General features: G+C 42.7%; 1 pseudogene; it reads right to left on the bottom strand.

The window, feature by feature from the left end:
• Positions 1-4,109: 4,109 nt before the first annotated feature.
• The window catches only part of LOC118758212 (chondroitin sulfate proteoglycan 4-like), a 40,624-nt pseudogene continuing 18,733 nt past the window's right edge, over positions 4,110-26,000 (bottom strand).

Below are 26,000 nucleotides of genomic sequence, written 5' to 3'. Positions count from 1 at the left end.
GACACTGACCCTCCTGCTCTACCAGGCACACTCAGAAGCAACAATATGAGTGATTATTCTGAAGTGTCTGGGTGGGTCTTCTTCCAATACAAACACTGATTTTATCTGCTTGGCATTGCAAAGCTAACAGGATGGTGGGGAGGGGAAAGCACACTTTTCTTGCTTGGCCACGTTGGTAATCCTAGGCAGAAGCCAACATGCTCACTGAACCAAGTACATGTGGCTCTTTCACAAAGAACGGGCATCCTTCTTGCCTCTGAGTGAGAGCAGGACTCACTTACTGGAGGCACAGATGCTCCTTGACCTTTCTCTTTTGTGTGGAAAACCAGCACACACTCCTTCTGTCCCTTCTCAATGCCTGTGTTGGACTAGGACTGAGAACACATCCAAGTGGCATAGTGAGCAAATTGACTATGGGTTAAGGCGCTCATTTCTCCCCCTACAACAAAAGCACTTGAAAGGGGCTGCCTGTGATTCAGAAATTCAGAGAGGCTGGAAAGAAGCACTCTTGGAAGAAGAGTACAGTTTTCTTTGGCAACAGTTATCCACAGCCGGGAATGGCAGGCAACAGCTGCCCATGGTATTGGATCCAAGGACCTAAGCCATGGGTGGCTGCCAGCAGACCCAAATATGCTATGCTCCCATTTATTCTGCAAATCATGAAAGCTGCCTCACCAAGAGCAATTCAAAGTGGGCTGGGAGAACAGGAAAGGAGAGGGAGTGAACAAAAAGTTTATTTTTTTCCAGTTAGAAATATATCAGAGACATCAGACTTTTGGGGACACTTTGACCTCATCTTAACTTTTGTAAATGTCCTACCTCATTTTTTTCTCCTGATGTGTCCCGCCTGTTAACATAGGCAACTCTTTCGTTTGGACAAAGTACAGGAAGAAATGAAACTTCAGTGAGATTTTGTTTGGTTTTTCATAACCCTTTTAAATTTGATAAGATTTTCATGTGTACCATTAGTCAATGAAAGTTACAAATTACTATGAGATTTCATCCCTGCTCCTGGCCACATTGTACTCACAGAAATGGCTTTTGTCTAGACATGATTCTGAGTTTAGTAATTCTTCTTCAAGTGTCCAGGGAATGATGGCTTAAGGCATGGTACCCCCATCTCAGCACCTCTGACATGCGGGGCTGAACAAGCCTGTGTTGTGTTGGGCTGCCTGGTACACTGTTTGGTAACTATCCCCAGCTATTGCCAAATGTACCTTGGAGACGGGCAGAAGGACTGTCCTCTCACACTCCCTTTCACAGCTTGCCCAAATCCACACTCATGTTGTAGAGCAACAATGATCTCTGGCTTTGAGAAAACCATGAAAATATAAAAAGGAGATAATGAAGAAGATACCAATTTGAAAGCTCAAAGTCTTTTCCAAGTATCTCAATCCTTGAAGAACACTTTAGTAGACACTCTTCATTGCCTCACACGATTGATTCCTCTCTCAAGTCCAGGAGAGATTGTCAGCCAGGATAATCCCACTTCTCTTTGCTAGTGACTGCTTAAGGGATGGAAATCTTGTTGCCCCGTTCTGGACAAGATACAAAATGGCAAAAAAAAAAAATTATTAAAAATAATAAAGCAAGAGTTCCTTTCAGAAAATATTCACTGTGATTTTGAATTTTGAATGTGATTGTATTGCTTGTAGCTTCAGCAGTTGTATTATAATCACACAGAATAACTCAAAGAATGAGATGCTAACAACTAAGCAATGGGAAAGCAGACAGAATCACAGAGTTTCAGCTCTTGATGACATTCTTTTTAAAAAGATTTTTTTGAATAGGCAGATTTACAGACAGAAGGAGAGACAAAGATCCTCCATCCACTGGTTTGCACCCCCCAAGTGGTTACAACAAATGAATCTGAGCTGATCCAAAGCCAGGAGCCAGAAGCCTCTTCTGGGCCTTCCATTTGAGAGCAGGATCCTAAGGCTTTAGGCCATCCTTTATCGCTTTCCCAGGCCACAATCAGGGAGCTGGATGGGAAATGGAGTAGCCAGGACACGAACCGCACCCATATGAGATCCTGGCACATGTAAGGTGAGGATTTAGCCACTGAGCCATTGTACTGGGCCCCTTGATGATATTTTTAAACCGATAAACCAGTCATGAGATGCCCTCCTCTAGAGCACCCATTAAGTGAGATAATTAAACACTTTTGCTGCCTAAATCATTGATTAGCCAATTATGGTCTATGGGCCAAATCTAAGAGCTAAGAACTTTTTACATGTTAAAAAAAGTCGTTAAAAAAGATTATACAACACAGACTATAGCAGGGTCCTTCAGAAGAGTCACAGAAAATGGAATTTAAAAATAAGCTAATTTTGGTTAAAATTTTTGAAGTTCTTATCTAGTTTTTCATAATACATAGTTTTCTGAAATGTTTGAATATCCCTCATGTGCACAGAGCTCAAAATGTTCTGCAACAAAACAATAAACTTATCTTTTAATTCCATTTTCACAAACTTTTGAAGTTGCCTCACAAGTGATCCATGAAACTTAAAAATATTTCTTCTGTGACTGGCTAATGTCCATTCTATCCTAAGGCAAGTGCTAGTATCTCCTTCTTATAGCTATAAAAACTGGAGCTTGAGTGGACCGATGGTGGGCTCAGATAATTCAAATGCACATTTGTCATTTTATCAATTCATTGTAAAGTTAATTCCATGGTGCTATAATAATTTTACCTTTATTCATGTTGTTGGGTTTGTTTTATGGTTTATCATTTAAAGGAATGTATGGTAACTATGTAGTAGAGATAATCATATCCAGATGTGAAGATATGGTGTAGCATGCATCTCTGCTTCCAAATCAAAGATGGACTCCCAGTGAAACTGTTGGATTTATCTTGACAATAGCATGCTGGACTGTCTGCCATTGTCTGTACCCAAAATGTCAGGATACACTTAAATAGAGATGGACTTAGGCCTGTTTATGAAAGACTATACTACTATAATAATATGGGGAAATAAGTTGGGGGGAGGGAATCTGGGGAGGGGGTAAGGGAAATCCCAGAACCTATGGAATGTACCATAAAATTAAAAATAAGATAGAGGGGAAAAAAGTTAAACCAAATTGAGACATCACAAAAGCATTTAACAAATTATAATATTTATATTTATAATACTTCTAATTATAGCACTTCTAGACTTGATTTTACATATCAAAATAAACAAAAACTCTTCATGAGATCTAATGTAGACAGAAGTTGTTGCACAGCAGTGTAAAACCACCACCTGCAATGCCAGTTCTGATTTGTGTCCTGGCTGCTCTACTTCTGATCCAGCTCCCTATGAATGGCCTTGGAAGGTACCTGAACATGGCCCAACTGCTTGGGCCTCTGTGACGCACATGGGAGACCTGGAAGAAGTTTTAGGGTCAGTCTTGGTCATTGCAGCCTTCTGGGAAATGAACTGATGGATCTCTCCTCTCTCTCCCTCTCTCTCTCTTTTTTCTTCTCTTTCTGCAATTCTAACTTTCAAATAAATAAATATTTTTAAAAGAAAAAAAAACATAAATACTCAGTGTACACCTTCATAGGGGGCCAGACTGTCCCACTATCGGGAACATCTTGGCATTTCCGGCATTCGGAAATGAAGTTTGAACACTGTAAAGAGGAAAACATCACAGAAAAACATGACATAAACAAAATCACTGATTTGATAAATTACCTCCCCTACATGCTGAAATAGTTCTTGCATTTCCTGCTGACTCACTGGGAGAGAATAAATCCTCAATGAAAAATATTCAAAGTCTTTCTCTTCCAACTTTATGTCTCCAGTTAATGTTGCTGCTTTCAGAGGGGCCAACATGTGCTGTAGCACCTTGGTAAAGGATTTAAATACTGACAAGAGCTGATGCATACTGAGAAAGTCAGGTCCAGAAGGAGACACACAGAACCCATCATGGAGGTCTCAAGAGTGGTATACAGAAGTCATAAAAAACCACCAGTTAACCATGGGACTATGACTAAGCACTGAATGATCAACAAGGCCAGGCTTTTCTTGCTTGATTCAACCAACATTTCTTTGTTATTATATCGCAATGCCCATCTTAGTATCTTGTACACAGTAGTTGGTCAATAAGTAACAAGAAGCCCCAGCCTAGACCCAGTACTGGTCATGCTTCAGTGCTGGGTTGCTTTGTTGGCAGAGCTTGACCAAGTTTAGCCATGTCTGCCAGGAAGCACATTTTTCCACTGGCTCAGTCACTGCAGAAGGCATCTGCACACAGTAGTGGGCTCTGAACACACTGGCTAGAAGGCTGCTGTAGCTTTACAGAAGGGGAGTCACTGTGACAGTGGGGACAGTGCTGCTGCTTTCTGAACTATGCGTTGGAGTTGTGAGTTCCCAACTGGGCTGGGGTGGGATAAGGGGTTTTGCCTTGTCTGTCTTCTGGACAAGCAACAAGACACACAAGGCTAACACAGTCACGTGCAGCAGGAAGAATACCAAGGGTATGATGACCATCAGAGGGTAACTACTCTCTCTGGGTCGAGTGGATGTTCCATGGCTGCCTCTGGTGGCACTTGGTGGCCATCCAACCCTGGTGGGAGAAGTCTTGCCATGTGCATGGAGCTTTTCATCACTCTCTTGATCCCCAGACTCTGTCCCCAGCCATCTAGTGTGGGTTGGCTTCTCCAGAGAGTCTTTCTGTGCCATTGGACCTAAGGAAATCATGGAGTTTTCCTGGGCAAGAACTGAGGTCACAAGGCTATCTTCAGTGACTACTAAAGGAACATCAGGTGTAAAAGTTTGCAAGAGTAAGGGGTCAGGTGGCACGATGGTGAATGGGAAATAGCTCATTGCTGGCTGCACATGGTCTGCCCTGAGTAAGAAAGTAAAGGAGTCATTCAGCATAGTGACGCCTGTTAGATTAGCATGTGGATCAAGAACCAAAAGCCCTTGGTCAATGTCCCTCTGAGTGAATGGAGTAGCATCTTCCATTACAGTGCTGCGAGCCACCCTCGTAACCTTCTTCCATGGGCAGGGGACTCTATCACTTCAAATCTGGGATCACTGTTCGTCATGTTAGCAAGCTTGCTGGCATCAAGGTCCTTTCTTCTCAGTTGATGAGCCTCTTTGTTGGCAATTGTCAGGTGGGATGTTGCCTGCAGAAAAGGCTGCATTTTGACGCCCAATGTTTGTCCAGTGAGGTTGCCTTTCTGATGTAAACAGTGAAAACTTCAGCTGGTCCTTGGTGGCAGTGAGAGTTGTCATATGGTGAAAGACAGTTCTCCTGAATCCAAATCCTCCTGTCCAAAGCTGGTGACTATCTGGTTTTCAATCAGCACGCACCCATATTGGAGGGGCTGTGTTATCCTGTAAGTTATTTGGGTGTTTCTTCTGTTGGTCATTGCTGACAAGTGAGTATTGGTAATGGGGACACTTGTGTGACCTTATGGGAGAAATAGGTCAGTGAGGTTGATAAGGATGATGGAAATGGGAATGACATCCAAGTGGAAAAGCTTATAAAGAGGACGATGTTCACCATCAGTTACACTGAAGTAGATGGGCTTCCATCTTGGATGAACCACACCTGAGAGTTATCAATATCAGCTTGTGTAAAGTGGTAAACAGGTGAATCTGGGTGGTGAGCCACAGCCAAAAAGCCATTGGAAGGATTACGGATGACTGTGTATCTGATCTCATCTGGAGAATTGTCAATATCTTCCACTTTCAGGACTAACTAGACAACATTCAGAATCCTGAATTGATGGCGTCATTCTCTAAGTATGGCCCAGAAAACCAGTATTGCAAGAACAGATGGAGGCTAAGATGAATGCTTTCCCAGGTAGAGCAGCACCAGAAACAGAATGCCAGCCTGGGCTTGAGGGGAGAGGAAAGAGGACAGGCAGCTTGGTGTCACAGAACACTTTGCTTTTTAATGACTCCATTACCACCACAAGTAATGAAAATCCCTCAGTTAGCTCTGTGCTCTACTTGGAAGAGAATGCACTTTTGAGAATTCTATTTTTACTTTGCTCATGAAGTCTTTGAAATAAAGTCATTTCTCCCATTGTTAAGAGAAACCTTCATTTAATTACAAAAATAATGATTTTCTCCCATGTATATTCACATGCTTAATTCTTTAGAATCCCAGGTTTTCAGCAAAGCTTCTTGTGATTTAACATTTCCTCTTCAGGCAGATCCACTATGATGGTGAGTGACAAGAATTTTGCTTATCTTGTGGTAGGCTGACAGGGTGTGTTTTAGAAACTAGTGAATGTATTCTGTAATAAAATATTTTGAAGAGATGACGCAACTAATATTTTCCTCACAATTATTTTGTCAAAACATGATGTGAAGCATAATGAAGAGACAGTTGAGATTGCTTTTCAAAAACTGTGTTTACCTAGAGCCGTGGATTAACATGGAAACTTAAATTTCTCCTTGCAAAGCAAGAAAGCATGTGAGCTTCGTGTGCAAATGACACAGCGACATTTGGGGACAGAGGATCAGGAACAAGTGAGTCCTTTCATGTATGCAGAAGCAAACACCTGCTGCCTGAGACACTCTCCTGAACAGACACTGGTCTGAGCCCCAGCGGAACATGGCTCTGGAAATCTGTTTTCTGAGGAGTGTCCTTTGTCACCAACCAGACTGCAAAGGACTGATTTTAACTGCCCCATGGACATGGGGATGTTCATGGGACTGCTCCAGGTAAGGGACTCTGATAGCCTGACAGCTTCCACAGCCTGCCCCCACCATCCCCTCTACTCCCCAACGCATTCTGCAACTACTGAGAGCTGACCAAGCCTTGTTGGGCAGAGGGCCATAAAACTGCAGACTTTAGGAAAGGATTCACATTCCATTTGCATGTGGAAAATGAGGCGGGATCTGGAAAAGAGAAAGCCAGGAAAATGAAAAAGGAAGCTCTTCCTCTTCCCAAATCACAGATACAAGTGCATTTTTGGAATATGTGTGCACCTTGGGATCTGAGTGCTTTCAAACACTAGTGTCCTGAATTTACAGGTGACACCCTGCTCTTCCTCAATATAAGCACAGGGTTTTCATGTTTTTTTTTAATCGTATTTTTACAGAAAACGTGTGTGCATGTCTTCAGAAAATCACATCCACATACTGAAACATCAAAACAAGCTACTCCTTCAAAACAGCAGAGTTTGGGTTTTGCTTTACATCAACAAGGAGTTTCTTCTGCAGACTCCCTCCCCTGCCTAGATCACCAACGTCATCTATTACTGCTGAAGAGGAAAGGAGATGCCTCATTGTAATGATACACAAGGTGACATAGCCAAGCGTGTCCTGTACAGACATCCCAACCTGACAGTGGCAACTCTCAGCTGTTCTGATGGCAAGTCCCATCCGGTGTCTTTGCTTCTGATGGCATGGAGAGAGGTTCCTGGGGCTCCCCATGCTCAGCCCTCAGCTCTCCTCCAGCCTGCGCTCTCAGAATGGACCTCTCCTTCCTACCCCAAGACCCCTCAGTCCTCTCCTCTCATTATCACTCAGAGACATGTACTGGAGGATGCCAGGGACTCTGCCCAGAGGGATACCATGGGTTCCCTTTCAGAGAATTGCCATAGTAAGTGAAGGTAAACACAGCAGCTAATTCCAATGCCCCAGCAAAGTGCCTTCTGGAGGAAGCTTGTGTTTTAACAGGAGACGATAAGTACTTTTTAACTTTCCAAAAATAAAAAAGCAGTAACTCTGTCTAGTGCAATGGTTAAACCTGAGGAGGAAGGAAACGTAGTCAACAGCAGTGTGACCTAGAACCAGAGGCTGTGAGTGCAAACCCTGGCTCAGCTACTCGTATGCTGTGTACCTGTGTACAAGTTCTTCAACCTTCCTAGGCTCTGGGCTCCAGGGCTTTACATGAGATAATGAATAATACAATAGAAAGCTAGAAGAATTCTTGAAACATGGTGAATGTTCATGACAGATCACTAATTCCCTCCTTCCATTTTATGGATAAGGAAACTAAGGTGAAAAAGACATGTAACTTGCCCTCCAGAGTTAATCTAGGTCTTCTAACTTTACAGTGCAATGTACTTGCATTCAATCCTGAGTAGATAGCACAAGATGAAAGAGCAATAGGGTATCTGATTCTTGCATTGAAAACCCTCTCTCTGCACATTGCAGACCAAAGATGCAGAAAGTGTGGGCTGCCATGATACATTTTTATGAACCCTACACAGAGCTGAGATGTTGTTTTAGAGGAAAAGAGATTATACATCCAGGGGCAGACTGGATAATAACAGTTTGATGCAGTCTAATACCTTGTGCACAGTAATGCAGTCTCACCTCTGTTGTTTGAGTTAAAGCACTAGTTCAGACCACTGGTGTGGCAGGTGTCTGCTCTGAAGAGGAAAGGGTTGTGCAGCAAGAACTACACACCCTGGTCTGTTCATGAAGGAAAGGAAACTCCCCTGTCACCACCTTGAACTATGGAGTGCCCTCTCACCATTCCAAACTGTAGAGTGCCTCAATTGTGCTTCCACAGTAGAGCCTGCTCCTGTCTCCTAGGAACCCACAGACACAACGCCTTCATCCCAGACAGCCCTACAGAGCCCAAGCCTGTTAAAATACCTCATTACCTTGGCTGACACCTGCCAATGGATACTTGCTTCTTTGTTCACAAAAGCCAAAGGAATTATGAAGGGGAAAAAATGGAATTTTATCATACTAGGTTCTCATTGATCAAGTCTTTGCTTGCTCTAGGACTGCTACCTATTATGGTTATTCCTGTATACCAGTGTTTTGTCTTCTACAGGTAGCTTGCTTTCAGATGAAACTGGACCCATCCCTGATTTTCAAAATCAGAAGCAGCATTCAGAGGACCATGTTAGCCCATTGGAGTAGACTGTACTATTGCTCCACATATTGTGTGCCTCCTCCCTGGAAGATTCTACCTCCCCACCCCATTGGCATCATTGAACTTGCTTTTGGTTTCTTTGGTCAATGAAATGTGAGCACACATGCTGCATGGTACTGCTGAACATGAACCGTAAGAGTCATCCTATGATTCTGCAAGAATCACATTTATATATATGTATATATCCTATGATAAGCTGCAAGAAGCAAAACCACAGCCAAACCACAGCTCAGGTGCAACTCCAGTAACAAATGCATGTTGGCAACTTTAAGTTGCTGAGTTGGGAGTTTGTTACCATAACTTGATGAATCCTGGCAACTCTATCCACCAAAGTTCATTGAGACCATTTTTATCTAAGCCACTGCTAAGGAACATCCACTGGCTGCCCACACAAGGCCCAGCAGGTCCAGCCCTGCTAAGGCAACTACAAGCAGACTCGAAATCCAGTACAGGGATAGCAGGCTAGGTTTTAAGTTGACGATTTTGAACAGCCAGTGAATGATATTATAAATATCCAGATGGCCCTTGGCAGAAAGGAAGGCTACTCCCCCTTGATTTAAAACCATTATATATTTGCAACCAGAAGTTGAAAATTACGCAAAGAAAAAAGAACTTAGAGTTGGAGCTAAGGAATCTGTGTGACATCTCTCTATGATATTCCAGTCAGTATTCAGCCCGACGCTGGGTATGTTTTGAGCTCGGTGGGTACATCAACTCCCCCATACAATGTAGTTTTCTTGTGAATCATTTTTTTTTCCTTTTGGCTGGAGTCATCTGTGAACTACAGAATCTGTACTTCCTCTTTTCAGTTTTCTGGCCACATGACCGTTCCCTTAAAAGCATCCCAGACAAAGACGATTGTTAAGCAAAAGCCAAATTCAATCCTGCCACATCACACTGCAGAGAAATGGCTCAAAGGTTAACGGCAGACACACAATTTACTCTCGTGATTTCCTCTGAACTTGACTTCAGATTTTTTTAAATTTCTGAGCCATCTAAGGCCACAGCCAAGTCAACTTTCAGATCCACGTACACAGCTTCAGACTTGAAAAAGGAAGTTGAATGGAAAACGAGAAAAATGGTTATATTCACGTAGTGTATTTGGAAACAGACTTCTAGAAAATGAAATCAGATAAAATGAACATGTCTCGTCAGTCAGATTCCTGGCTAGAATGCAAAAAAAAAAAAATGTTAGCTCATTTAATTAAGCTGTGTAAAGATGGTGGTGGCAAAATACCACTGAAGATTGAAACAGATGTCTCTGGTTACAGATTAAATGTACGTGTACATTTACATATACATAGGTACATGTAACTATACTATATTAATTGGCCAATATAGTTTTAAATGCTGATTATGAATGCATACACAGCTAGACCCTGCAGCACTGACTCCCACAATTATGCTTGAGATTTCCTTGTCAGTCTTTAGTTTGCGTCTTTTAGACACAGAGCTCACATCTGCTCAGTGTTTTCTGACAGTCACATCTCATCTTGTGTCCCCTGCCAAGTGTCTGGTTGTAGGCCCCACACAACGGAATGAGCAATGGCCTGGGCAAAGGGGCATGTCTATTCTAGCTAACAGGAGGAAGACAAATGAGAGGACTGCCCTGCTCAATAGCACGACCCTGAGACTCACCAGATGCTGCATAAAAATGGAAACATCCTCCATGAGGTTGTCAGAGTTCATTCTCAGCAGCCTCCCGTGTGTAGGTGAACTGATGACGGTGAAAGTCACAGTTCTGTTTCTTGCACTCTCTGCATCGTTGGTCACAGCTCTCAGATCTTGAGAAGAAAGGGGCTTGTGGACCCTACAGGAAGATAAAAATGTTCATCTTAGGTCTAAAGCACCAGAAGACATTCAAGTGAAATACTCTTGATCGACCCCTCTGGAAATGCTTTGGGAACAGCTGGTGACAAATGGGGGATAGAGGCTAGCTCTACCATGAAAGCAGATTTGAGGGGCCAAGGATCCCCGGGATGTCTATTTGTTACTATGGCCCCATAGAAACCAATTTTTGACCATACCCCTCAATTCCAGCCCTGGCCTAGGTGCTTTATGGTCCTTAGAGAAAGAAGGAGATTGTAGAGTATGAATGGCCCCTGCCTTGGTTAGTTGGATGTGAAAATGTGGGAAGTTTGTACAGCACTGAGCACACAGCAAGTAGAATCTGTCCCTAATGCCATGGAGCTATCCTGGCCTGATGGTCGCTGCTGATCCTCAGTGGAATGTCCATCAGATGATACCTGAGGTGGGCAGAGTGACGTTTCAGCAAATGTGACACACCTTTTCAGAATCCTCAGAGGTACATTATAGAGAATGAAGATCCATGGGAATGCCATAGAGGAAAGAACCTGTGACACACGGGCTGGCTGAGGTGACCTCATTTGTGATCAAGGGCTAGAGAAGCTTATGGACAGCAAGAGGAAAGCAGTGCTTCTTAAATGCTTTGTGATAAAATGCTCCTCCCTCCTCTACTATAGACCAATAATTTTATAAAATATAATAACCATGTCACAGAGATGTCAAGTTGCTATAAAAATTTCTAACTTTCTAAACACTCCTTCTTGCTTTCGTTTCTTATCAGCTCATGGACTAGCAGCCCCATAGACCATACTGGAGGAGTCCAAGGTCAGAGGACACATCCATTTTCTGTTCACGGATTTGGGCAACATACCCAACCTTGTGGGATGGCAGGTGAAACATAAGTGCATCATTCACCTGGCCCAGAATCTGAGTTCATCTCTCCAGTGGAAGTTTTTGCTAAATAGTTTTAAGCATTAGACCTTCCTAGAGCCTCTGAGCAGGTACTTGATAAATTGTTCGTGAACTTTAGTCAACCAACCAAGCTTTCTAAATAACATTCTTTTTCATTATGTTTACATTGCTAAAATTTATTACAATCAGAATTTTAATTATTTGATAGAAAAGACAACATGAGCAAAGAATACTATCTTCATGATTTTCAAACCAAATCCATGTTTTAAATGAAAGACCTTTATTCACTCAGTCAAGAAGATCTTGTACATAGTTAAGCATCTACTATGAATAGAAAAAAACAAAAAAACCCAAATAATTCATAACTGATGCCTTCAAGAATATTAAAACCCACATGGGTAGGTAGTAATGTGGATACAAATAATTGCAACAGAGTTAGAAAAGTATAAGAGTATTTGAAAGAGCTCTAAAAATCCAAAGTGTGGAGCAAACAAAATTCTAAGAGGCTATAATTCAGCATGGTCTCAGAGCTACACACTGGAAATGAAACTACTCCAGGCGAAGAAAACAGCCAACACAAAGGCCTAGGTGCTTGAAGAACATGGCCCATGGGGAGACCACCATAACTGGGTGTAGTGCTGTTTCCAGCTTCCTACTAATGAGCATCCACTCTGGAAAGCATCAAGTAATATCTTATGCTGTGAGGTCCCCTCCACTCTTCCACATCATCAACTGCTTAACATGTGAAAGAAAAAAAAAAGCTCCACAAATAGAAGGAAATGCGTACCCTGAAATCACACAGACACAGTCCCTGCCTGTGCTTCCAGATATCACAACACTAAGAAATACACATTTCCTTCCCCATCACTAAGCATGGATGCTGAAGCTCAGAGAGGTTAAGAGATTTCCCTGATGATCAAATGTAAGTCACACTGATTCAAAAGTATTTTTAAACCTAACACTGTATCACCAATGTCATCCTACTTTGAGTTTACAGGGTAAAAGATGTTCAAGTAAAGAAATCATGTGATTAACCATTCAGTAAATTGCTCCTCACCTTCCAAACACACCCCTCTTTCCTGGCCTTCACTTCCATGGCCACACTGCCCTTCCTGGTAGCCTCAACTCTCCTCAGTGCCATCCCCCCTGCCCAAATACAGACCATTTTTACTGGGATAGCTCAAGACCTGTCCCGGCCAATAAACTCTCTCCAGTTATTCCAGTCCCGGGGAGCCATTCCCCTACTCTGAAACTCAAACAGCTGTGCTGTTTGCCCAGGCTAGCCCCCTCACATTTAGCCTAACATGTTTTGGACACTGACTGTGTTCTGGAGATCAAATCTCTTAATGTCTTCATTGAGAAGTGAACCAAGTATACAGCTGCCATGATGGCTATGTTCTCATGATCAACTTGTGCTTTATGTTAAAATAGAGCCAGCCCTGGAACACTGCTTACCAATAAGGGAGGGTTGCAGCTTGATGCGAGCACAGAATTAGGGTCGAAGAAATCATCTACTTTTGGATCTTTTGACTTTTGCTAGTTACAGAACCTCAAACCTTCCCAAGCCTCCATTTCTTATCTTGTATTTTGTATGCATTATGTCACCTAAATCCTTGTAACAATCTAAAACAGTAGATTAAAAAATACAAAAAGAGATTTCAAAAAATCACAAGGTACCAACAGTATCGAATAGCCAACCTATAATAGGAATAGATTTTCTACTCCTACGACAGACCTAAAAAAGCTATAGTTTTATAAAAAAGGAGTAGATTTTCCTTGAGATTTAAGAATGTATTTGCATAGGCTCTGAATTGTGGTTGCCAACTGACTCTATGAGTCACATCCTGAAGGGGGACACAGTGTGCCTCACTGCTCCAGGAGAGGTTTGATGCTCTGTGATGGGAAATGGGGGAGATAAGTCCTCAGTCCTAAGGGAAGAGGAAAGGTGGAGCACCTGTTATTGTCATCACCTTTGGTTTCACACAGCCAGCAAGGACCATTCTTGGGTGGCTGCTATGGAAGTTCTGCTGAACAGACTCAGCTGGGCCTTGGTGGCGCACTCACAGCAGGGGATTCTGATATGGAACAGAGTGCTCACCATACTGAGGCATACCAAAAAGTACTATGATCAGCGGGGTCAGGGGACCCAACAGATCCATCCCAACTCTAAAAGCATGTCACAGCTTGCATTTCCTCGTTCACTCAGGTTGGGACTGTTACACATGTCAGTGCCACTTTATAGCCATGGATGTGAAAGCCCACCTGCCTTTCCACTGAGCCCAGGAGCTGGAGCAGGAGGCAAGTCATGGTGTGGGGACAGAAGGTGATAGCAACTCAGAGGCTCACAAGAGCTGATTGCTATGGGAGCTGCAGAAAAGAAACATTTCCCTCTGGGATTTGTACAATTTCAATGGTGGGCTCAAGGACAAGGTGACAAGGTCAAGACCAATGCAGGGCATGGTCCTCAGGAAGTGATTCCTCAGGTAGTGTCCAAATACCATACATAAGACTGGGAACACTGTATCTTTTGCCTAGTTATTCAAAGGCGATGAGTTCATTTGAACACCTTAACATCTTCTTCCTGTCAAACTATTATTTGGAAAAGCAGACACCAGAAACTCAAAAGTTGCTAAGTTAGAGTGGCTTTATCTCTTTAGTAATATAACTTCCCTCAGTTAGTAAGCCAGAATCTGTTTATCCAGAAAAACCCTGATTTTGGAACTTTCTAAACAAATATATCTGCTTGTTTCTTATATTACTAAGCTTATATTCTTTGCTTATTTTAAAAAATCTAAATGATATTCTTAATTGCTTTGAAAAAAATGGTGGAAGTGTCACACTTATGCTCAGAGAATGCAAAGGAACAAACAAGATTCAGGAAAGACTAATCTTGGTTAACATGTTTCATTGCATTTCATTAACTCAAAAATTAAGGTAACTAAAAATTCCAAAATTTCTCCTAAACGTAGTTTTTCTTTTTAAAATAGATGCCAATACAAAGTTAGACTTCTCTGCATCTGTTATAGAAGAAGGAGGGATCTGCATCCTTTATTGAGTACCTGGCCAAGTTGCATTCTCTGTGTAAGCCTCAAGTCCTGCCAACTTCCTGGGCAGAGTACTTACCTCACAGCACTGCAGGGATTAAAAGGCTAGTCCAGAGTCTTGCCCCATGGGTTCTCATCCTGGCTCCACTTTCAGACCATCTGGGATTTTAAGAAAACTTTGCCAAGCCATTTCCACAGACTCCTGTTCAACTAATATAAGATGAGACCCAAACATGGCTGTTTTTACAAACTTCTCAGTGGTTAGAACAACTGGCTGGCATCATTATTACTAGTGTCTTTCTCCATAGATTTTATTGGCAATACATATCATTTAAACAAGGCACAGTACACAGAGTTTTGGACATTTTTATTTTCCTCAAACATTGAGGACATTCAGAAAATTGTATCATTACTTGCATGGCTCACCTGAGAGCTTTTTTCATAATTGCAAATACAATCTCTTTTTCCCCCTTAATGTTATTCTCGTATTGGGTCCATCTCTCCTCCTCTGATGCAGGTGCTGAGCCAGGCAGACCCAGTGTTTCCCATATCAGCCAAGCTGAGGTCCCTGCTCACAGGAGAACAGAAGCCCCAGGACCTCATGTGAGCATCCAGCTGTGGCCTGATGTGGAGTTTTATAACTGGGCTTCATACCCAACAGGGACTGACAGAGTGGTGCAGCAAGTCAGATCCACATCCCCTGTGCTAGTTCAAGTCCTAGCTGCTCCACTTCCCATCCAGTCCCCTGCTAATGCACCTGAGAAATTCACAGAAGATGGCCCAAGTGCTTGCGCCCCATTCCTATGTGTGAGTCCTGGAGGGAGTTCCAGGCTCCTGGTATCAGACTGGCCCAGCACAGCCCAGACCAGCCTTTTGGGAGAGTAAACCAGCAGATGGAAGATATCCCACATCTCTCTCTCTCTCTCTCTCTCTCTCTCTCTCTCTCTCTCTCTCTCCAATCCTGGCTTTCAAATAAATAAATAAATAAATGACAAATTCAAGAAATTAAAATGGGAAATCATTGCACAGTATGGTTCTCCTTGTTTCTTCAAGGAGTCTAAGGAGATAGTAGGGAAGAAAAAACACACCTGGGCCACAAAAGGCAGCATCCGGTGGCACAATAAAACAAAGCCAAGATGTAATCTCCAGGAAAAGTTAAGAGAATTTTTAAATATAATCATGACTTGCGTTTCATTATTTTGGAACCAATTATACCAGTAAAATAATGCATGCCTGTAATGCACACAGACATACACGTGAAGTAATGACTTCTGAAATACTCGTAATGGTGATTTGATAATACTGAAAACCAAAAGTGGGAGGAAGGGTCTTAAGAGATGGCTCAGCTGACTAATCCTCCCCTTTTAAGCACCAGAATCCCATATGGGTGCCAGTTCGTGTCCTGGCTGTCCACTTCTCATCCAGCTCCTTGCTTATGGGTTGGGAAAACGGACAAGAATGGCCCAAGTCCTAGGGGCCCTGCACCCATGTGGGAGACCCAGAAGAAGCTCCTGGCTCCTAATTTTGGACAAGCTCAACTCCAGCCATTGAGGTCATTTGGAGAGTAAACTAGCAGATGAAAGACCTTTCTCTCTGTCACTTCTTCCAAATAAATAAGTAAAAAATCTTTAGTAAAAGTGTGGAAGTTTATAATACCTGGTCCCCAAATAGGTACCTGAATTTGTCATTATTCATTCTTCTTAAGCTGATTGAATTTTACAAAACTGGAAAGATCACATTTGTTCTTGTTAAATTTCTACAATGACAGAATTCTGCTCCCACACCTCTGTCCAGGGACTAGGGGTATAGTGAGGTTTTAAATTAACTTACTGCAGAACTGCAACTGACACATACCCCTGATTGATCCAATCCCAGGAGGACTTCACCAATCTGACTCTTCAAACCCTGAGCAGGATTGGCAAACTGAGTGCCAGGGTTCACATGCCTAGTACACTTTGAATATGTCCATCCAAGTGGTAAATGCAGAGGCCCCCAGCTCTTTGCATCACGCAAGGGGTAGAAATGCATCTTAGTTACCCTCAGGGACATTGGTAAGGAACAAAAGAGGCATAGTCAGACTGCAATTACATGTGTGTGTCCCCTCAATATATAAAGGGTAGGTTGATGGTGTAATAGTGCCTCATGTCTTTATTATCTAAGCAAAGTTTTTGATTCTTTCCTCACAAAAACAAAACAAAAGCTAACAAAAGAAAAATAAAACCACAAAGATTACAGACTGTCAAACATCTCCCACTATACTCCAAAGCCATCATTAGAGAGACAGAGAGAGAAATCTGAGTCCTCCTAATTCAGAACAGAGCTCCAAAAACAAATGTTACTTTTCATTTGCTTGTTTTTCTAGAAGGAACGCTTTGAACATCGTATTTAATGAAACATGAAATTAAGGAGAGAATGTAGTCTGTCATTAGGCACTTGCAATATTTTATGAATCCGGAAACAAAATGGAAATGTAATCAAAAGGAATTAAAACAAATAAAGAATATCGTAATGGGTGTGCCCTGACAAATTATTACCAAAGATAAAGGTGGAAACACAAGAACAGGCTTGACCTATGTTTTTCCATTGTATAAACTCCAGTGTTTCCTGGCAGCACTTTCAGAAGTGGTGACCTTAAATAAATCACTTGGCCTCACACATCTTGATTTTCTCAATCTCCATAGGTTGTTATGTGGAATAGCGAATTACACTAATGGCAGAGCACTTTGAAAATATAAGATGCTAAGAGAGCCTCATTAGAACGGAGGTTTTGTGGCCAATGATCGACAGATGCATCAAGGGAGAACCAGCTGGTTTCAGCCTCTAGTTCATCTGCAGCTGGGCTCCAGCCACTAGGAGGGTTATTAGCTTACCTCCATGTCCATTTAGAAAATGAAAGGCATGCTGAGCTTGCCTTTAGCTTCACTTCCTGCTTCCCTGGGACAAATTATTTTCTCTCACTCGCCAAGAGCAAATATTGACCTGGGAGTTGATAAATAAATCAGCTCAGAGAGCTAACTTCTGATTTAATCCTTCATGGCAAACAGTACCTCCAGTTCCTCAACCTGCTCTGCCTGTCCACAATGGCAGCTGATGGGGACAGCTCAGCCTAGGGGTCAGGTTGACTCCATTTCTCAGAACCTCAGCTTCTGCATGTCAAAAACCTGGGGTCATTCCTCCTGACAGCTCCCAGGGCTTCTGAGGGTGAAGAGAAATGCGTGAGGTGACTGTACCTCCTGGGATATTATGAGTGGTTAGTCACTGACTCCCTGGCATGGTTGATGGTAGAAGTTTAGATATCTGGAAAATATGATCATTCTTTTGCAAAAACAAAAAAACTTGCCAGGTCTCCACCTGGATTTTCACTTTGTACTATTGAAAATCACATATAATTGACCCAAACACCCTTTCAACTCAGTATCTTGAAAGGAGTGCTATTTTATTAATTAGTACATCTGCACACACTTTAAAAATGCAAATGCACACAAGTAGGCTGCACCATCCATGCTAGTAATAAGGTTCTGAATCATACGGGGGTGAGATTTAGGACCTGTTCTAATCAAATCAGGGGTCAGAGCTGCAGCAGAGAACACTGGAGGAAAACATCCACAAAGCAAATGATCTTCAGATTCACCGCAGTCACTGTACAATCAGGTCACTACTGCTTCAGAAAGTAGAGGATGTTCCCCTTTTATTTTCTGCATATTCTCTACTATGATTTCAAAGAAGGCGTTTAAAAATAACTGAAAAGATATGACGCTTAGCTTCCTGATCATGCTCTCCCAGGCTGGGTTCCCTCCCAATCCCACTGCAGGATGGGAGAGGCCTGCTTCCCCTTTGTGTGCTGACATAGCAGCCTGGAAACAAAGCCAGGCCACCGATTGCAGATTTCCAGGGACTGTTGGGCTCTACTGATTTACTGATGGACAGGAGAAAGAAAAAAATGCCTCCCAGTGCAGGATCTCGCAGAACTACACTGTAGTCATTCATCCATTTGTGTATTCAGACTCTGACAAATGTTTGTTCAGTAATATGTCCCCCAACATCTGAAACATGACCTAGTACATTACAGCTACTCAATAGTATTTCATTGTGTCAACACATTTTTATTTATTAAGCATTTACTAAGTCCTAGACAGGTTCTTGACACAAGCGTGAATCAAATAAATTCTGTCCTTCTAAGGTGCTTTTACCCAAACAGGGAAGACAGGTCACAGAAAAATCAGCCTATACTAAGTTGGGTCGTAAAGTGACAGGAGAATGGCAAGGAAGCAATGTTAGCGGGTGGTAGGGAAAATGCTCTTGGGGAACTTTGTTTGGGGAAGCAGACCTTTCATGAAAACGTAACGAAACCACCAAAGAGTTGCAGTTAGTTAGTCACTACTATCAACCTGAGACACGACACTTGTGTTAAAAAAAACTGCCAAGTTTGGGAAGTTGGTGGATGGCCAAGGGTTTTCTGTTGGTCATATCAGGCATGACTACCACATGAACCGCTGGTGGCACATGTTTTAGCTCTATGCTTTTTTTCTCTGTGACGTACCAGTGTGAACAAACACCAGCTGGCCCTCATTGATTTGAGCCTGGGTAAAGTTCTGGATGCTTTGGTCAAGAAAGGACTTGAGCGCCAAATGCCTGTTGCTGGGTGGAGTGGCCCAGTAGGTCAGGTCTTGTGGCCAAGGGTCCCCATCTGCTGCACAAAGGTCCCCACTGATAATCAGTGACAGAATTGGCCCACACCTTTAAAAGAAGAGCCCCATAAGGTTTTGAGGATGCATTCCAGCAAGGTACATGGAGAGATATGGCATCTCAGTCCCTTGCACCAAGATTTAACAACTAAACCAACTCAGCAGTTTCTAAAGCATGAAATGTCTTAATCCAAAAGACATACAACATTAAATGCCAGATAAAATATAAGGCATGTTACAGAACTCAATTTATAGGTTTATGAAGTTTTCATTTTTTTAAATAGTAATCATGATTACTTACTCAAAATAATAGTGTAAAGGCATATGCATTCAGAAGAAGTGTAGCAATAAGAATTGATAGCTATTAGGCACCTTTTGTGTGCCTGGTGTGTGCTAAATACTCCCGATGAAATCTCAGATAACACAGAACCTACTCAGGAGGGATGATTCAAGGGTTTCTTTCCATGGCTATAGGAAGCAGGTGATTTCATCAGCTTTTAACTAGTTAAGGAGGGAAAAAAAAAACCTACTTTTTGTTGTTGTTATTTCCCCTGTATCTTGAAGGCAATCAATTTGGGGCTCCTATGGCCTTTATCATTTTGATGCTTTTGTAGCTTTCATCTATAATTGTATCTGGATAATATTCCGTTTTTGCAATTGCATTTAAAATCTGCTTACACTGGGGCCAGCGCAGTGGCTCAACAGGCTAATCCTCCCCTGCAATGTCAACCACTAGCTTGTGTCCTGACTACTCCACTTCCCATCCAGCTCTCTGCTTATGACCTGGGAAAGCAGCAGAGAATGGCCCAAGTCCTTGGGCCCCTGGACGAAGCTCCTGGCTCCTGGCTTCAGATCAGCTTAGCTTAGCTTCAGTCATTGAGGCCATTTGGGGAGTAAAGCAGTGAATGGAAGACCTCTCTTCATCGCTCTTCCTCTCTGCAAATCTGCCTTTCAAATAAAACTAAATAAATCTTTAAAAAATCATAAGCTTTGGTTACATTGCCTAAATAACTTCATTTAACAGTTCATCACCAGTTCATCCCATCAAAGAACCAATTTCTTATGCAGCCTACATTCCAGCAGGAACAGACAAAAAGAAGAAAAAAACAGGCATATTAAAGAAATAAATCACATAGCAGTGTAGGAAAGTCACAGCATGCTGGGAAAAAAAAAAGTCAAGAAGTAAGGCAAGATGAGAAAGATCCAGGAGTAGGAGAAAGCTGAACAGGAGACTTGTTGGCAGAAAGCTGAACAGGAGACTTGTTGGCAGAAAGCTGAACAGGAGACTTGTTGGCAGAAAGGCTGAAAGATGATAGAGGAGAAGCCTTGCACATGTGCCTATGTCGTGAATGTGTGACTGTCTAGCAGTAACTCGAGGCAAAGGAGACAGCCCTAAGGTGAGAGAACAAGTAAGATGAAGAGTTAAAGCAGATGAGTCAACCCCAGATCTGCAGCTCACCTCAGCCTGGGATACCATGGCAAGAACTGGGACAGGTTTTTCCTTGAGTGCAGGTGGAAATCAAGGTGGACCTTTGGGGGAGGTGTGACCTGGTCTGGCTCAGTTCTGTGTCATAACCAGAATGTGGGATATGGGAAACCCTGAGTGGAAACAGGGGAAATTACCACATTCCTGGAGACAAATAAGAGTGGTTGAAAATCACCCAGGTGGTGGGAAATGGGTCATCCTCGGTTTCCATTGAATGTCAGGCCAACAGTGTCTGTGAACTTGATGTGGTGAGATGTGGAGCAAGGAAGGGTGGAAGGGATGGTGCCATGGTTTGATCTTCAGCCACCAGAAGGATGGGTTCCCACTCATTCAAATAAGCAAAGTAGGGGCTGTTTTTGTGGCACAAGTGGGTTAAGTCACTTCCTATGATACTGGAAGTCCCATCTGCTCGACTTCCAATCCAGTTGCTGCTAAAATATACCAGGGAAGGCAGGAGAGGATAGCCTGCTGCCCATGAGACAGTCCTGGTTGGACTTTCAGGATCCTGGCTTTGGCGTGGTCCAGCCCTCGTCATTGTGATGAACCAACAGATGCAAGATGCTGTTCTCTGGCTCTCCCTCTGTAACTCTGCCTTTCAAATAGACAATTAAAACTTAAAAAAAAGTAAGGAAAGCGGCAGGTGGAGAAGTTTGGAGGAGTAAGATCAGAGGTTCCATTTTGAACATGCTAGAGCTTAAAATGCTGATTTGGATTCTGACTCATATCTGAGGGAATTAAACTGTTCTGGGTTTCTATAATCATGCAGTCACATGATTTCTCTTGCACTAAAAATAAGTGGTTTTATCACTAACTCAATTTTCACATTTCTGTCTACATTTATATTTTTTTCACTTACCCACAGAAACACTATGTGCACATTCCTGGGTCATTCTTTGACTCTTTGACTACAACTTTATCATCTTCTAAAGCTTTTACCAACTTGTTTAAAGATTCAACCCTAAGCAAGTTAGATAAGTTCTCCAGTGAAAGGGAACAAGGGGTGGGCCGACATCCCGTACTGGAGGGCCTTGGTTTGCCAACTCTGACTCTAGTTTCCACCTTCCCACCTTTGCAGATCCTGGGAGCCAAGTGGTTGAGTTTCTGCCACTCAGCGGGACACCTGGATCACATTCCTGGCTCCTGGCTCCTGCCTTAGTCAATGTGGCCGTTTGGTGAGTAAAGCAGCAAATGACTCTTTCACTCCTTCTCTCTTTCACCCTTTCCTCTGCTCCCTCTCAAATAAACAACAACAAAAATAGATAAAATAAGTAGAGCTGGTCTCAACTACAATGGGGGTAGGGGAGCATTTCCCTCCATAGAATAAAACCTTTATGAAATCACTTAACCCATGATTGCTCACCATCTAATCACTGTTTATAGTTTAACACAGGGAGACAAGGAAGTGGGACCAGAAGATAAAAAATCCATCCTGAGAGTTGAGCACGGTAGCCTAGTGGCTAAATCCTTGCCCTGTGTATGGCAGGATCCCACATGGGTGCCAGTTCATATTTTGGCTGCTCCACCTCTCTTCCAGATCCCTGTCTGTGGCCTGGAAAAGCATTAGAGACAGCCCAAAACCTTGGAGTTTGTACCCATGGGGAAGACTGAGAAGCTCCTGGCTCCTGGCTTCAGATCAGCTCAGCTCCAGTCATTGCTGCTACTTGGGAAATGGACCAACAGATGGATGATCTTTCTCTCTGTCTCTCCTCTCCTCTGTAAATCTGACTTTCCAATAAAAATAAGTAAATCTTTAAAAATACACACACACACACACACACACACACACATCCTTAATTCTTTCAGTTCCCGCCTAACTAGGAGGTGTCAGAGAACGCTTAAAATCCCAAGATCCTTCCTCACACCTTTGGTGTCGCTCTCTCTTTTCAAGAGGCACCCCATTTCCCGGCTCTCTCTCAGGAGGTGCTTTCCCTTCCTCTCTTCTTTCTACGGTCACCCAATCACTTTGCAAATAAAACTTCTCTGTCTGTAACTAATTCCTGGCCTTTTTATTTCTACATTAAGGTGAGGAAAGAACCCACTGAGCTTTTCTGGTAACATTTTTTTCCCCTTGACATTCCCCATTGGTGGGCTCTTAATCAGTTAGGAAATGTCTAGGCAATTCTTAAAGTTGTTGCCAAGATTTTAGCAGATTTGGATGGTCTGTGTCTTCAAGGCGACTACCTTGAAGAACACGGGGCAATAACAATATTGCTGACCAAAGTACAGCTTTTGAAATTATTTTCAGTTGTTCCATTATATTTGATTTTGGTTTTGTCCAATTAAGACTGCCTGGATTCAAGCCACTGCTTTGGGCATGAGCACGTTTTTTTAACCTCTCTGAGTCTTAATGACAGTGTTATTACCTCTCCTGGGTGACTTAATATATGTATAGTACTTACAACAGTTCCTCCCAGCACAGTAAACCTTCAGTAAATATTAGCTTTCTGTTATTCATCTTCACCAGATGTGGCTCTGAAGATGGATTTTTTTAAAGGTTTATTTATTATCTATTTGAAAGGCAGAGTTACAGAGAGAGAGAGACAGAGAAAAAGAGATGGTATTCATCTACTACTTCATTCCCCCAGACGGCAACAATGGCCAGGACTGGGACAAGCCAAAGCCAGGAATGAGGGTCTTCAGCCTGGACTCCCATGTGGGTGGCCAGGGCTCACACATGTGGGCCATCTTCTACTGCTTTCCTAGGCTATTAGCAGGGAACTGGATTGAAAGTGGACCAGGCTTGGGCCCGGCGGCGTGGCCTAGCGGCTAAAGTCCTCACCTTGAACGCATCGGGATCCCATATGGGCACCGGCTCTAATCACAGGAGCTCCACTTCCCATCCAGCTCCCTGCTTATGCCCTGGGAAAGCAGTCGAGGACGGCCCAGAGCATTGGGACCCTGCACCTGTGTGGGAGACCCGGAAGAGGTTCCTGGCTCCTGGCTCCGGATTGGCGCAGTACCGGCCATTGCGGCCACTTGAGGAGTGAATCATTGGACAGAAGATCTTCCTCTCTGTCTCTCCTCCCCTCTGTATATCTGCCTTTCCAATAAAAATAAATAAATCTTAAAAAAAAAAAAAAAAGAACGTGAACTAGGCTGGACAGGAACCCACACTCAAACGAAATGCTAGTGTCATGAGCAGCAGTTTCATAAGCCACACCGCAATATCAGCTTCTGGATATGGTTTTTAGATGTTGCCTTTAAGTCATTCAGAATGCATCCATTTCCGCTTTTGAGGCTAATTTATAAAACAAGCTGCTGGTTTTGTTTAATCCCACAACATTGCTCCAGAATATGAGGTGAGTAGTTTTTCTGTTTAATAATATATTGTCCATGAATGCCCCTTTATCTTGCCATTTAGAATATGCTCATTGAAGATTTTCCAACACTAAGCTTTAAAAAATATCAACCTTTTAATAGATCCCAGTAATGTTAACCAAGCTCAGGTTCAAATCTAAGGAAAGGCTGTAGTTTCTGTAAAATATACATTTTTCAGTTCAACAAAATGCCAAGCCATTCAAGCTTTTCACATTTTACATTTTAAAATCCACCCATATGTCTTATTCACATCTCTTCAGGAATTGAAACAGATTTGGCAACACACTGCCATCTCGGTTCTCATGACTTGTCCACACTCATTTTTTCCAACGCTACATACACAAAAGCCAGATGAAGTCTTTTTTCCACTGCAGATACTCTACAATGGAACACTGCCTTTCTCCTTCTTGCCTTTGGAATATGCCATTTTCCAAAACCCACAGCAATCCTGCCACTCAAAACAAAAGCTGTTAACCCCAGGTCCTCATTGCCACTCAACGTAAATGTGTAGTTCAATTAACAGCCCCATTGTTTTGGTCAGTGTCCAGTGATTGGTAAGAGCTACTCCAGATAGGTGAAGAAAAAAAAAAAACATGATGACTTCAAACTAGAATTCCGATCTTAAAGTAACCCAAAGTTCAAGAAATAAGGGTCCAAAGAATTAATATCTGAGGGCCCGGCATGGTAGCCTAGTGGCTAAGGTCCTTGCCTTACATCCACCAGGATCCCATATGGGCGCCAGCTCGTATCCTGGCTGCTCCACTTATCTTCCAGCTCGCTGCTTGTGGCCTGGAAAAGTAGTACAGAATGGCCCAAAGCCTTGGGACCCTGAACCCACTTGGGAGATTCAAAAGAAGCTCCAGTCTCCTGGCTTCAGCTCAGCTCAGCTCTGGTCATCGCAGTCATTTGGGGAGTGAACCAACAGACAAGAGAACTTTCTCTCTGCCTCTCCTTCTCCCTGTAAATCTGACTTTGCAATAAAAAGAAATAAATCTTTTTTAAAAATAAGAATCGATATCTGAAAAAAACAACTTTTGATCTGGAATATTCTATTTTTTACATTTTTAAGATTAATTTTATTTATTTGAAAGGCAGAGTGACAGAGAAAGAGAGAAATCTTTCTATTGGTTCACTTCCCAAATAGCCACATGACCGGGACTGGGAAGTCTGAAACCAGGAGCTCAGAACTTCATGTGGATATTCCACATGGGTGGCAGTGATCAAATTATTTGAACAATCTTCTACTGCTTTCTCAGGCACAACAGCAGAAACTGGATCGGAAGTGGAGCAGCTGGAACTCAAACTGGCATCTTGATATGGGATGCTGACTTCACAAGTGATGGCTGATACTGACCCCTATTTGTTGGTCTTTCCTTTTCTTACCATTATTATTTAAAAAGCAGAGCTACAAGAGAGACAGAGACACAGAGAGATATCTTCCATCTACCAGTTCACACCCAAATGGCTACAACAGCCAACAACTGGCCAGGCCAACATCAGGAGCCAGGATCTTTATCCAGGTCTCCCACATGGTTTTAGAGGCTCAAACACTTGAACTATCTTTGCTCATTTCCTAGGAACATTGACAATAAGCTGGATTGTCAGTGGAGCAGCAAAAACTCGGACCAGTGACTATATGGGATGCTGGCACTGCAGGTAGCAGTTTTACCCACTGTGTTACAATTCCAGCCTCTGTTTTCCACTTATAATTTTTTCTGTTGTTGTTCATTTGAGAAAGAAAGAGACAGGGAGATATAACTCTTGTACTGGTTTACTTTCCAGCACAGGGTGAAAGAAGCTTGGAACTTATCCAAGTCTCCCACATGAGTGGCAAGAACCCAACTACTTGAGCCACTACTGCTGCTTCCCAATGCCCACCTTGGCAGATCCTGGAATCAGGAGCTGGAT

The sequence above is a fragment of the Ochotona princeps genome, chromosome 23 (assembly GCF_030435755.1).
Source record: "Ochotona princeps isolate mOchPri1 chromosome 23, mOchPri1.hap1, whole genome shotgun sequence".
NCBI classification, from domain to species: Eukaryota; Metazoa; Chordata; class Mammalia; order Lagomorpha; family Ochotonidae; genus Ochotona; species Ochotona princeps.
This window is presented reverse-complemented; position numbering and strand designations above follow the sequence as displayed.